This window comes from Dama dama, chromosome 20, assembly GCF_033118175.1.
Source record: "Dama dama isolate Ldn47 chromosome 20, ASM3311817v1, whole genome shotgun sequence".
Taxonomy (NCBI): domain Eukaryota; kingdom Metazoa; phylum Chordata; class Mammalia; order Artiodactyla; family Cervidae; genus Dama; species Dama dama.
This window is the reverse complement of record NC_083700.1, coordinates 7,053,182-7,065,508: the sequence shown is the minus strand read 5'-3', so window position 1 is coordinate 7,065,508 and position 12,327 is coordinate 7,053,182.

Here is a 12,327-nt window from a genome sequence, read left to right as displayed (position 1 = left end):
GGCTGTAAAAGATTAATTTCCTCTTGACAACCATGGCCAGATTAAAAAAAAAAAAAAAAATAGGGGAGTTGAAACAGTGGCCTACAGGACAGTTCTCAGAACTATGAATTAGAGGACCAGGAAAACACAGATTAAAAAAAGAAGAAAAAAAAATATATAGTATGCATGTGTGTGTTTCCTTGACTGTGTCTATTGGGGAGAAAGCAGCCACTTTGAAGAGAAATAAGTCAGAATCTATGGTTCTTGACTGTGTCTCAGAATATGTGTATATGCCACAATTGTTTGTAATTAACAATTGACCTATTTTCTCAGAATTATGAATAAAACAGCATATAGGCAATTAATTTCCAAATAATCTGGACCTATATTATCTCTCATTTTTCTGTTGGTTTGTTTCTCTGAAAGTATTTCTCATCAGCCTCACAAAATGAGCATATATAATAATAGTAATAATACAATTAAGGCTAATTAAAGCCATTAAAATTAATCTTGTTTGGAGATATATTGGAAAATTTGGAACTCCCATTGAGATAATTGATACACGCTGGGGAGTCACAAAACGGAGCCCCTGAATTTGACTGCTGCTTGGGTGTTGTAACAGCTAAAATGGTTCACTGGCTCTGCTCCCTCCCTGGGGCAGTGTACTCACTGCACCAGCTCTGCGGGGAGCCTCCCAGTTTTCTCATTTAACTGCCTCACCACTGGCGCCTACAACCACTAACCTACTTAGGCTGACAGTCAACAGTCAAATAATGACTGGTATGGACCATGAAGAACAAAATGGGAGGTATTTTTATCAGAGGGCAGAACAAGCAGTCATTTTTATGATGTGATTTGTGAATCATTAAATGACACTTTGCTTAAAATATGTCTCTCACAGACCTGCCCCAGTGCCAGAAAATTTCCCCTTTAGGAGATATTCCTTAGATATGAAAGTTCTATGTACTTCAAAGAGATCTGTTTACTGTATAATTCCTTTGGGGGGGCTCACTAACTATTAACCATGCGCACTAGAGCTTCAATGAGTCCTGCAGATTGTTTTGTTGTTTTTTTTTTTTAAACAAATTTACAACTTTCACAAAGGGTAGTAGGCAGAAAAACAGCCATCTAATGATGTTCACATCCTAAACCCCAGATGGTACCTTGCAGTATGACAAAGAGGAATTAAGACTTCAGATAGAATTATGATTCCTAAAGAGCTGACCTTGAAAAAGGGAAACTCTGCTGAATTACTTGGGTGGGCTCAGTGTAATCACAAAAGCCCTTATTGTTATAAGAGGGCACAGAAGAGAGAGAAGACCTGAGGGTTAAGGGTGTGAGTAGGACTCAACCCAATGTTGCTGGAGGAATGGGGCCAAAACCCAAGGAATGCAGGTGCTTTATAGGAGCTGGTAAAGGTGAGGAAATGGATTCTCCCCCAGAGCCTCTAGAAAGGAATATAGCCTTGCTGAAGCCTTAATTTTATCCCAGTGAAACCCATTTCGTATTTCTTACAAAATATTTGCAAAACTACATGATAATAAATTTGTTGTCTGAAGCCTGTAAGTTTTTGGTAATTTATTTCAGTAGCAATGCTAACTACAGAGGAACAGCAATAGGTACATTTTGGTAAATGCGTAAACAAGTAAAGATTAAATGGAAAGGGGGAAGGGTTGAGGAAAGTACTTCAGAAAATAAAGTACTATTAGTGAAATAAGTCAGATATAGAAAAAATGAGTATTGTATGATATGACTATATCATGTATCAGAGGAATTTGAAAAGAAAAAAAAAGAAAAGAAATCCTTACAAAGAATAGGTTTGTAGTTGCCAGAGGTGGGGGTTGAGGTGTGGGGGAAAAAGCGAAAGTACTATTGAGGAATCCCATTGTGAGGTGACATTATGAGGGATAGGAATAAGAAAGGTGTTGGGCAGATGGATAATTCATATGGACACTGGACTGAAGCAGGATGGATTATACCAAGAGAGAAGGAGGAGATAAATATGGAAGGCAGAAGCGCACTGTACTCATTTTCTGTAGCTGTGTAATAAAATCACTACAAACTTTGTGGTAACAAACATGTTTATTATCTCACAGTTTCTGTGGGTCAGGAATCTGGGGACAACTTAGCTGAATCCTCTTTTTATGCCCTCACAAGGTTGCAGTCAAGGTGTCAGCCTGGCTGGTCTCATCTTCAGTCTCAGGTGGGAAAGAATTTACTTCCAAGTTCTTTCAGGTTGTTGGCATTATTTGAGATTGCGTAATTAAAGGTCCCAGCTTTTGTTGGTTATTGGCTGGAGCTCACACAAATTCTAGAGACTTCTCCACAGTTTCTAGATACCGCCCATTGCTCCTTGTCACAAGTTCTTCTCCAACGTGATGGCTTGCTTCATCTAGCTCACAGTGCTTCTCCAGCTCCAATCTTTAAGACGGACTGTTCTATAATGCAATGTAATGTTATTAGATCTCTAAAGCAGAGCTTTAAGCTTTGAGGAACATATATCTCCTTGATTGGTATTTGTTAGACATGGTAAACCCCCTACAATAAGAATAGGGTGGAGTCTGAATTCATATTTCTTCATGATCTCTTAAATTTTCTGCTTTTTCTTTCAGGCCCTTCATTCCCTAGGGTTTGCTTAAATTTCCTCCCTCTTTCTCACAGTCAGGCATCTACAATAAAATAATCAGGTATCATAAGTTCAAATGCTAAGGCAATTTGTTGGAAGGAGGGTGAAACAATGGCAGATTGGAAAGTAAATGATTGCTTCAAAGCCAATGGAGAGGTAGAATTCTGCTAATCAGGATTGTAGGAAGTTTATTCCGTGAAACTCTGAGCAATCAGGTAGCAGCTGTCTTGGCTGGCCACTTTCCTTCCTCTCTCCTGAGGTTTCCTGACTAAGTCTACAACAAAGGCAGATACCATTAGCCAATCTGATCCCGATTTGGCCTCCAGGGGAAATAGCCAAGACGATTTAATGGATCTTTGTTCATCTCCAACTTCCACAGAATTCAGCAATCATTGATTGTTTTAAAGAAATCATGTCTAACCAGATCATGATTATTATTACAATTAGCCTACTGCTTTCTAACAGTCTAACAATCATACTTCACCAGAAAGGCTTAAACACCACCATAAAATGAATGTATAATCCCAAAGTTCCACGAGTTTGGCACCATTGCTTAGATTGTACTTCCCATTATCTGGGAATTGAACTTCCCATTGTTATCATATGACATACCTTATTATAAAGCACTTCACTATGCCATAGATTTATTTTTATGAAGGATTAAATAATTTGCCTTGAGGATGTCATGAATGTGAAATCCTCTTTATGCTTTACAACCCAGATTAAGAGTTATCTCTTTTAGGAAGCTTTTTCTGAGCACCTTTACACTAATATCTTCCACTTTGCTAACTATAGTTAAAGTACATTGCTCTTTAATTATAGTATGTGTCTCCTTATATTTATAGTGGTATCTTTTTTTTCTTGTTTACTATGAGAAATTTGAAATCAGAGATTGGATGATCTCTAGCAGTGGACTATTACAATAAGTCATTACATATTTGTTCAAGGAATTGGAAAAAAAAATATGGCTCATTTATTCTCATAGATGTGAAAATGTAGAAACATGGATGGATCGGGATTTTAAAATTTAGGTTAAATTTTTGTTTTTTTCACATTAGAAGAAATTATAAAAAGTTCTGCACTGTGTCCAAAGATTTCACTTTGGGCTGTTTTCCATCTTTCACTTCACATATGTGCCCTGAGTCCCTACAATGTTATAAGCACTGTTCTAGGTGCCAGAGAGTCTAAGGTGACTGAAGCAGATAAAGGGCTACATTAATAAAGCAAATTTGTTGAGTGTAGTTTGTTTTTTTGTTTCTAAATGGCATTTCAAAACCAAGTCTATGTATAACATCAAGATTCCTCTTCTCCACCTTCCCCAGGCTGCTTTTGTGTTATATTCTCAGAATATTTGGGGCCCAAGAAGACATAGTTTGAAAACAGCAGCTTTAGTGGATTCAATAAATTATTAACTTTCATTTAAGGTAATGCTTTTAAATTTTTTAAATAAATCATCTATTTCTTAAAAAGTAATGTTATTTATACTGGACACTTTAATATGGTATATCTCATTTTAAGAATTGACAATCATCCTAGAGGTAGAGAATAATAAAAATTTTTCCCTTATACAGCTAGCGTGAGATATGCCACAAGAAAGAGGTAGGGATGGAATGAAACACAGAAGAAAGGAGTATAGGATAAAGAAATTTGCTAATTTTATAACTATGAATGAGCTCCATCTATGAACTATTTGTTCTCTAAGTACTCAGTAAGAAATATTGCATGCAGATTGAAGATATTTATAACTTTTACATTATCAGAGTTTTCTGATTTTGTTTCTCTTTCTGATGCATGATCCAATATTTTTGTTTGTATGACTGGGAGAAATGTTTGATAACAGAAACCACCTATATATCTTTGCATTTGTAGATTATTTTCTCTACATGGTAATATTCAAGCACTAAACAAAAAATATCCTGAATAAATATTTTTAGCCTCTGATTATTCACAGCTGAAGTTGTTCAAGCATTTTAGTAAAAAGAGTCAAACCATCCTAGATCTATACGACTGTCTCTTTAGTGAGAAAATACAGAATATGAGTCATTTGCAAATGAATCTATTTTACATTGTTAGTGTTTATTTCTCTCTAGGACTGTTGGATTTGGAAACATTGGCAATGAGATATGCATGATCTAAAACTTTGCCTATAAATCAGGTTCTATTTTATTCCCCACCTTTCACACTTCCCATTTGTGCCCTCTGGCATTGTAGAAACAGAGGGACCACCTTCTGTTCTTGTCAGTTGCCTCTGTCTGGATAGAGGGAGCAGCTGGGTATATCCAGCCCTCTGGTGGGAAATGAATAAGCAGGGATTTTTTGTTCTGTCTTCAGTCTCCTGTGCAGATGGGCTTGGCCTGGGGAGGTTCGCTCTACATGGTAAGAAGGCTAGTAGAGACACCTGTAGCGTATAGAGGGCTGGTCTGAGGACCATACACCTAACTCTGTCTTGGCTCTAAACAGACACACAGCGAATTTTCATGAGCACTTCCTACAAACAAGATGCAGTCTTTATAAGAGTAGGGAAAGAGAGATTAGCCAAAAGGGTCTTTTTCACTCAGGAACTTTGAATTTTGTAGATTATAGAGGGCTTATAATTTTGTAGATTATATTGAAGTTTTGTAGATTATAGACATAAACGCGTAAGAAAACATCAAGAAACATTTTTGCGTGTGTGAAAATCTCCAGCAGTATTTGCCTACAGCACCACTTAACTCCTCCAGGCATTATCTACAGATTGACTCTAAGAGTTTCAGCTCCTTAATATCTGCAAAACGGGGATGATGATAGTTACCTTATAAAACTGTTGTCAAATCAAATAAAAATAACAAAATTTAAAGTGTCTGGGACCAAGCCTAGCACATGGTGAATACCCATCAAAATGATAGCTTCTGTAAGAGAGACTGCCCATTTTCCCATAGAAAAATGCTCCCCCTTTTCTTCTGAGTAACAGAATTCCTAACTACTAAGAATAGCCAGATTAACTGAAAGAGTAAATAAATAAATAATCATCTTAGCCTATTTTTCCTACACAGAAAACAATGGCTAGGAAAATGTATGGGATCATTTGGTAGACTCTCTGAGGAACCTCTAAAAGGGGCTAACTCAGCTGACTCAGCCAACAGGTACAGCCTTTTGCCCTCCTCCTTTCTGCTGACCGAAAGGTGGCTGGCGCTGCAGCAGGCATCCTGGGCTTGTGCTGGCTTTGAGGATTAAAGTCACGGTAAGGATGGCGGCGTCAACTGTTGGAAGGATACTTGTCCTTGATTACTTTGAAGCTGTCATCCCAGCCCTGGATTATTTATCTATAGAACTCTTTCATGTGAGGTAAAAATAGGTTCAGTAACATTTATGTCACTATTATTTAGATGTTCTAGTTTTTGCACACTAACTTTAATTCTAACTGATGTAGCTTAAGACATTGTTAGTAATTTAAAACACACACATATGTATGTGTGTGTATATATATTTTCCATATAGGTGAGCAGAATGTCATCCTAAAGTCTCCACTGAGTTGGTATGTAACATGTATCAAGCACGTGGTGAGCGGCATAGATAATGAAAACTAAAATAAATAAATAGTAAGAGCTTATGGTATGTCATTGTCACCCTATAAATTCTGTAAAAAAAATTCAGGCAGATCAAACTAATTCCAGCTAAGGTTAAAGAGTCTGGGTATTTTCATATCTTATATTTGATCTACATATTACATTAAAAATAGTAACTTACAACTCTTTAAGTAGCTATTTTGATCCAGAAATTTAATAACATATGGGGTATGATTGATATTCTTCTAGAGAGCAAATCTATATCTCTTTCTTTATGTAAGGTTCTCCTCATGTCAATAAATAACCCCTCTATTCTTTCTTCTTCTCCATCTAACTACATCTTCTCATCCTCCGTCTCAACTTGAATTTTTTTTTTTTTTTTAAGGAAGTTCTTCTCCCCTTCTTCTTCAACATTAAGTGTCCAAAACTTTGTTTTTGTGTTTAATTCTGTCCTCTTTCCTAGATTTTTAGTTCTGTAGTAGTATGAACCACACTTTTCATTTCCACAGTCATGATCCCAGCACCTAGCGCTTTGCCTGGTGCTTATGAGTTTTTAATAAATAAATGACTAAAGGAAGAAAGTTTTCCCCTTGTCTTTACAATAGTCAAATATTAAGACTTGTCAGCTGATGTAGGTAGTCAAGATTTCAGCTTAAACTATAGCATGACCAAGAAACCAGGAAGTGATTCAGTGACTGTGTTTGATGGACTTCAATGTCAGCATTAGCCACTCTTGACATTTCTGCTCAAGAAAATAAAGATCATAGAATTGATCTCTTAGACGAAACAAAGGGAGGTCTCTATGAACACTGGCACCTAGCAGATAATTTTCTGCCTGACCGTAAAGTAGACAGGTATCTCAAACCATTGACAAGGAAAGAGAAGTAATTTGTGTCTCCTGCCGGACAGGCCATTTTTCCAACAGCCCTTAGCCAAATGGATAGCCGGCAGAAGAGACAATTGAATAGGATTGGCTATGCCTGTGAGATATGATCATTAGGAGTGGAAAAAAAAATGTGTTGAAATCAGCACCAGTGAAGCAGGAACTGGGCAAGCAGAATCAATGTACTATAGCCATTAGGATGTCCCTATATTCATCCCTATTTATTCATTTTTTTCCTCTTATATCTGACATTGCTTGGAGGCCTCCTGACGGACAAAATGAGGCCACAAACAACAGTTAATTTTAGAATAATATTCACATTTCTGGGCTTCCCTGGTGACTCAGACAGTATAGAATCTGCAATGAGGGAACCTGGGTTTGATCCCTGGGCTGGGAAGATCCCCTGGAGAAGGGCATGGCTACCTGTTCCAATATTCTTGCCAGAAGAATCCTCATGGACATGAGAAGCCTGGTGGGCTACCGTCCATGAGGTTGCAAAGGACTGGACATGACTGACTAAGCACACACACATTTTTATTTCCTGTTGATCTACTGCTCATTTAGCTTTGCTCCTGTTTTAAATTCTTATCCCTAAACTGGTAAAATCAAATTATAACATGTTTTTATTAGCAGAGATTAAGATTAAGATAGGCCAGGCTAGAAGTAGGAATAGGATTAAGATTATGTCTATAATCACTATTGGAATTCCATCTCTTAGGAAAAGTAAACATGCTTTCTAACAAACGGATTTTTCAAATTGCTCAACTTACAATCAAGAACAAGTTCTCACTATGCCTCACAAACCAAAAGGGTGATCATCACTCGTTCCTTGAAGTGTTCTCAGAATGTTTTTAATGTCTCTGCTCAATCCCTTTGCTCAGTGTCACTGATATAAAATATGAAACTTTCAGTCCTCTTTGCCATTCTGAGTTTTTAAGAAGTTTTTAATATAAAAAAATCCATGCTTCCCCAAAAAACAGAGACTGGAATCACCCAGTGTCAATAACCCTTATCATTTTTATTTGTTTCATTTGAACTTTCCATATCCTCACCTTAATTTCTTTATTTTTTTACTATAGTAATTTGAATCAAATACTAGACTTTATTTTTCCTCCAAATGCTTTAGTTTGCATTTCAAAGGTAATACTGGCTTACCTAATCAAAATGCCATTATTAAACATAACAAAATTAACAATAATTACCATCTAAGTACCATCTAATTCTTAGTTCATATTTCAGAGCTCCATTTATCTAAAAATGATATTATTAAAGATTTTTTTTTGGTGTGGACCATTTTTAAAGTCTTCATTGAATGTGTTACAATACTGCTTCTGTTTTATGTTTTTGGCTTTATGTCATGTAGGATCTTACCTCCCTGACCAGGGATCAAACCTGTACCCTCTGCAATAGAAGGTAATAGACTGTCGCAGTGAGTGAGTGAAGTCACTCAGTCGTGTCCGACTCTTTGTGAGTCCGTGGACTATAGCCTACCAGGCTCCTCTGTCCATGGGATTCTCCAGGCAAGGATACTGTAGTGGGTTGCCATTTCCTTCTCCATGGGATCTTCCCGATCCAGGGATCGAACCTGGGTCTCCCACGTTGCAGGAAGATGCTTTAACCTCTGAGCCACCAGGGAAGCCCCAGACTGCCGGGGAAATCCCTAAGAAATGATTTTTTGTAGTTGACTTGTTCAATCAGAATATAAACAAGACCTACTTACTAGATTATTCTACCTGTAAGTACCTATTAAGTTTCTCTTAATCCAGAACTATCTAGTATTCATTCTATTTTTAAAGTTTTTTCCTGTTATCAGCTTACTGATTGACTTATTGAAGACATGCAGTCAGAATGTTCAAGATTCTGGATTTGTCTATTTCTAATGTTATTTAAAAATGTAGTTTCTCCATTCTTTATATTTTTTATGGACTGAACACTAGATCAAAAACTTGGATTCTGTTTCAATTCATCTTTGAAGTATTTCATAGCTGATAATGCATACTCTGTAATATCTCACAATCAATTCAGTCAATTCAGTCACTCAGTAGTGTCTGACTCTTTGTGACCCCATGGACTACAGCATGCTAAGCTTCCTGTCTATCACCAGTTCCTGGAATTTTCTCAAACTCATGTCCATCGAGTCAGTGATGCCATCCAACCATCTCATCCTCTGTCACATTCTTCTCTTCCTGCCTTCAGTCTTTCCCAGCATCAGAGTCTTTACTAATAAGTCAGCTTTTCACATGAGGTGGCCACAGTATTGGAGCTTCAGCTTTGACCTCAGTCCTTCCAATGAATATTCAGGATTAATTTCCTTTAGGGTTGACTGGTTTGATCTCATTAAATTCCAAGGGACTTTCAAGAGTCTTCAACACCACAGTTCAAAAGCATCAATTCTTCAGTGCTCAACATTCTTTATGGTCTAGTTCTCATGTCCATACATGACTACTGGAAAAACCATAGCTTTGACTAGATGGAACTTTGCTGGCAAAATAATATCTCTGCTTTTTAATATGCTGTCTAGGTTGGTCATGGGTTTTCATCCAAGGAGTAGGTGTCTTTTAATTTCATGTCTGCAGTCACCACCTGTAGTGTTGGAGGCTAAGAAGATAAAGTCTGTCACTGTTTTCATTGTTTTCCCATCTATTTGCCATGAAGGGATGGCACTAGAAGCCATGATCTTAGTTTTTGAATGTTGAGTTTTAAGCGATGTTTTTCACTCTCCTCTTAATTTCATCAAGAGGTTCTTTAGTTCCTCTTCACTTTTGGCCGTGAGGGTGGTGCCATCTGCCTGTCTGAGGTTATTGATATTTCTCCTGGCAATCTTGATTCCAGCTTGTGCTTCATTGGGCCCAGGATTTCACATCATGTACTCTGCATATAAGTTAAATAAGCAGGGTGACAATATACAATCCTGATGTACTCCATTCCCAATTTGGAACCAGTCTGTTGGTCCATGTTAGCTTCTAACTGTTGCTTCTTGACCCAGATACAGATTTCTCAGGAGGTAGGTCAGGTGGTCTGGTAGTCCCATCTCTTGAAGAATTTTCCATAGTTTTTTGTGATCCACAGAGTCAAATACTTTAACATAGTCAATGAAGCAGAAGGAGATGTTCCTCTGAAATTTTCTTGCTTCTTATGATCCAATGGATGTTAACTATTTGATCTCTGATTCTTCTGGCTTTTCTAAATCTTCTTGAGCATCTGGAAGTTCTCAATTCACATACTGCTGAAGCCTGGCTTGGAGAATTTTGAGCATTACTTTACTAGTGTGTGGGATGAGTGCAGTTGTGTGGTAGTTTGAACATTCTTTGGCATTACCTTTCTTTAAGGTTGGAATGAAAACTGACCTTTTCCAGTCCTGTGGCCACTGCTGAGTTTTCCAAATTTGCTGGCATATTGAGTGCAGCACTTTAATAGCATCATCTTTTAGGATTTAAAGTAGCTCATCTGGAATTCCATCACCTCTACTAGCTCTGTTCATAATGATGCTTCCTAAGGCCCACTTGACTTTGCACTCCAGGATGTCTGGCTCTAGGTTGCTGATCATACCATAGTGGTTATCTGGGTCATGAAGATCTTTTTTGTACAGTTCTTCTGTGTATTCTTGCCACCTCTTCTTAATATCTTCTGCTTCTGTTAGGTCCATGCCATTTCTGTCCTTTATTGTGCATTCTTTGCATGAAATGTTCAATTGGTATCTCTAATTTTCTTGAAGAGACCTCTAGTTTTTCCCATTCTGTTATTTTCCTCAATTTCTTTGCAGTGAGGAAGGCTTTCTTATCTCTCTTTGCTATTTTTTGGAGCTTTGCATTCAGATGGATATAGCTTTCCTTTATTCCTTAACCTTTTGTTTCTCAGGTATTTGTAAGGCCTCCTCAAACAAGCATTTTGCCTTTTTGCATTTCTTTTTCTTGGGAATGGTTTTGATCAATGCCTCCCATACAATGATATGAACCTCTGTCTTTGGTTCTTCAGTCACTCAGTCTATCGGATCTAATCCTTTGAATCTATTTGTCACTTCCACTGTATAATTGTAAGGATTTGATTTAGATCATACCTGAACTCTCTAGTGGTTTTCCCTACTTCAATTTAAGTCTGAATTTTGCAATAAGGAATTCAGGATCTGAGCCATAGTCAGCTCCTGGACTTGTTTTTGCTGACTGTATAGAGCTTCTCCATCTTCACCTGCAAAGAATATAATCAATCTGATTTCGGTATTGACCATCTGGTGATGCCCATGTGTAAAGGCATCTCTTGTGTTGTTGGAAGAGTATGTTTGCTATGACCAGTGCATTCTCTTGGCAAAACTCTATTAGCCTTTGCCCTGTTTCATTTTGTACTCCAAGGCCAAACTTGTCTGTTATTCCAGGTAACTTTTGACTTCCTACTTTTGCATTCCAGTCCCCTTTGATGAAAAGAACATCTTTTTCTTGGTATTAATTCTAGAAGGTCTTGTAGGTCTTCATAGAACCATTCAACTTCAGCTTCTTCCACATTAGTGGTTGGGGCATAGACTTGGATTACTGTGATATTGAATGCTTTGCCTTGAAAACAGAGATTATTCTGTCATTTTTGAGGTTGCACTCAAGTACTGCATTTAGCAATCTTTTGTTGATTATTAGGGCTACTCCATTTCTTCTAAAGGATCCTTGCCCATTGGAGTACATCTAATGGTTATCTGAATTAAATTCACCCATTCCTGTTCATTTTGGTTCATTGATTCCTAAAATGTCGATGTTCACCCTTGCCATCTCCTGTTTGACCACTTCCAATTTACCCTGAACATGGACCTAACATTCCAGGTTCCTATGCAATATTGTTCTTTACATCATTGGACTTTACTTCCATCATGAGTCATATCCACAGCTGGGCATTATTTTTGCTTTGGCCCAGCCTGTTCATTCCTCTGGAGCCATTTCTACATTCTTCTCCAGTAGCATACTGGACACTTACTGACCTGGGGAGTTCATCTCTCAGTGTCATATCTTTTTGCCTTTTCATACTATTCATGAGATTCTCAAGGCAAGAATACTGAAGTGGTTTGCCATTCCCTTCTCCAGTAGACCATCTTTTGTTACAGTTCTCTATCATGACCCATCTGTCTTCGGTGGCCCCACACAGCATGGCTCATGGTTTCATTGAGTTAGACAAGGCTGTGGTCCATGTGATCAGCTTGGTTAGTTTACTATGATTGTGTTTTTCATTTTGTCTGCCCTCTGATGGATAAGATAGGAGGCTTGTGGAAACTTCCTGATGGGAGGGATCACTATGCAGCTGGCCAGTGTGTCGCTCAG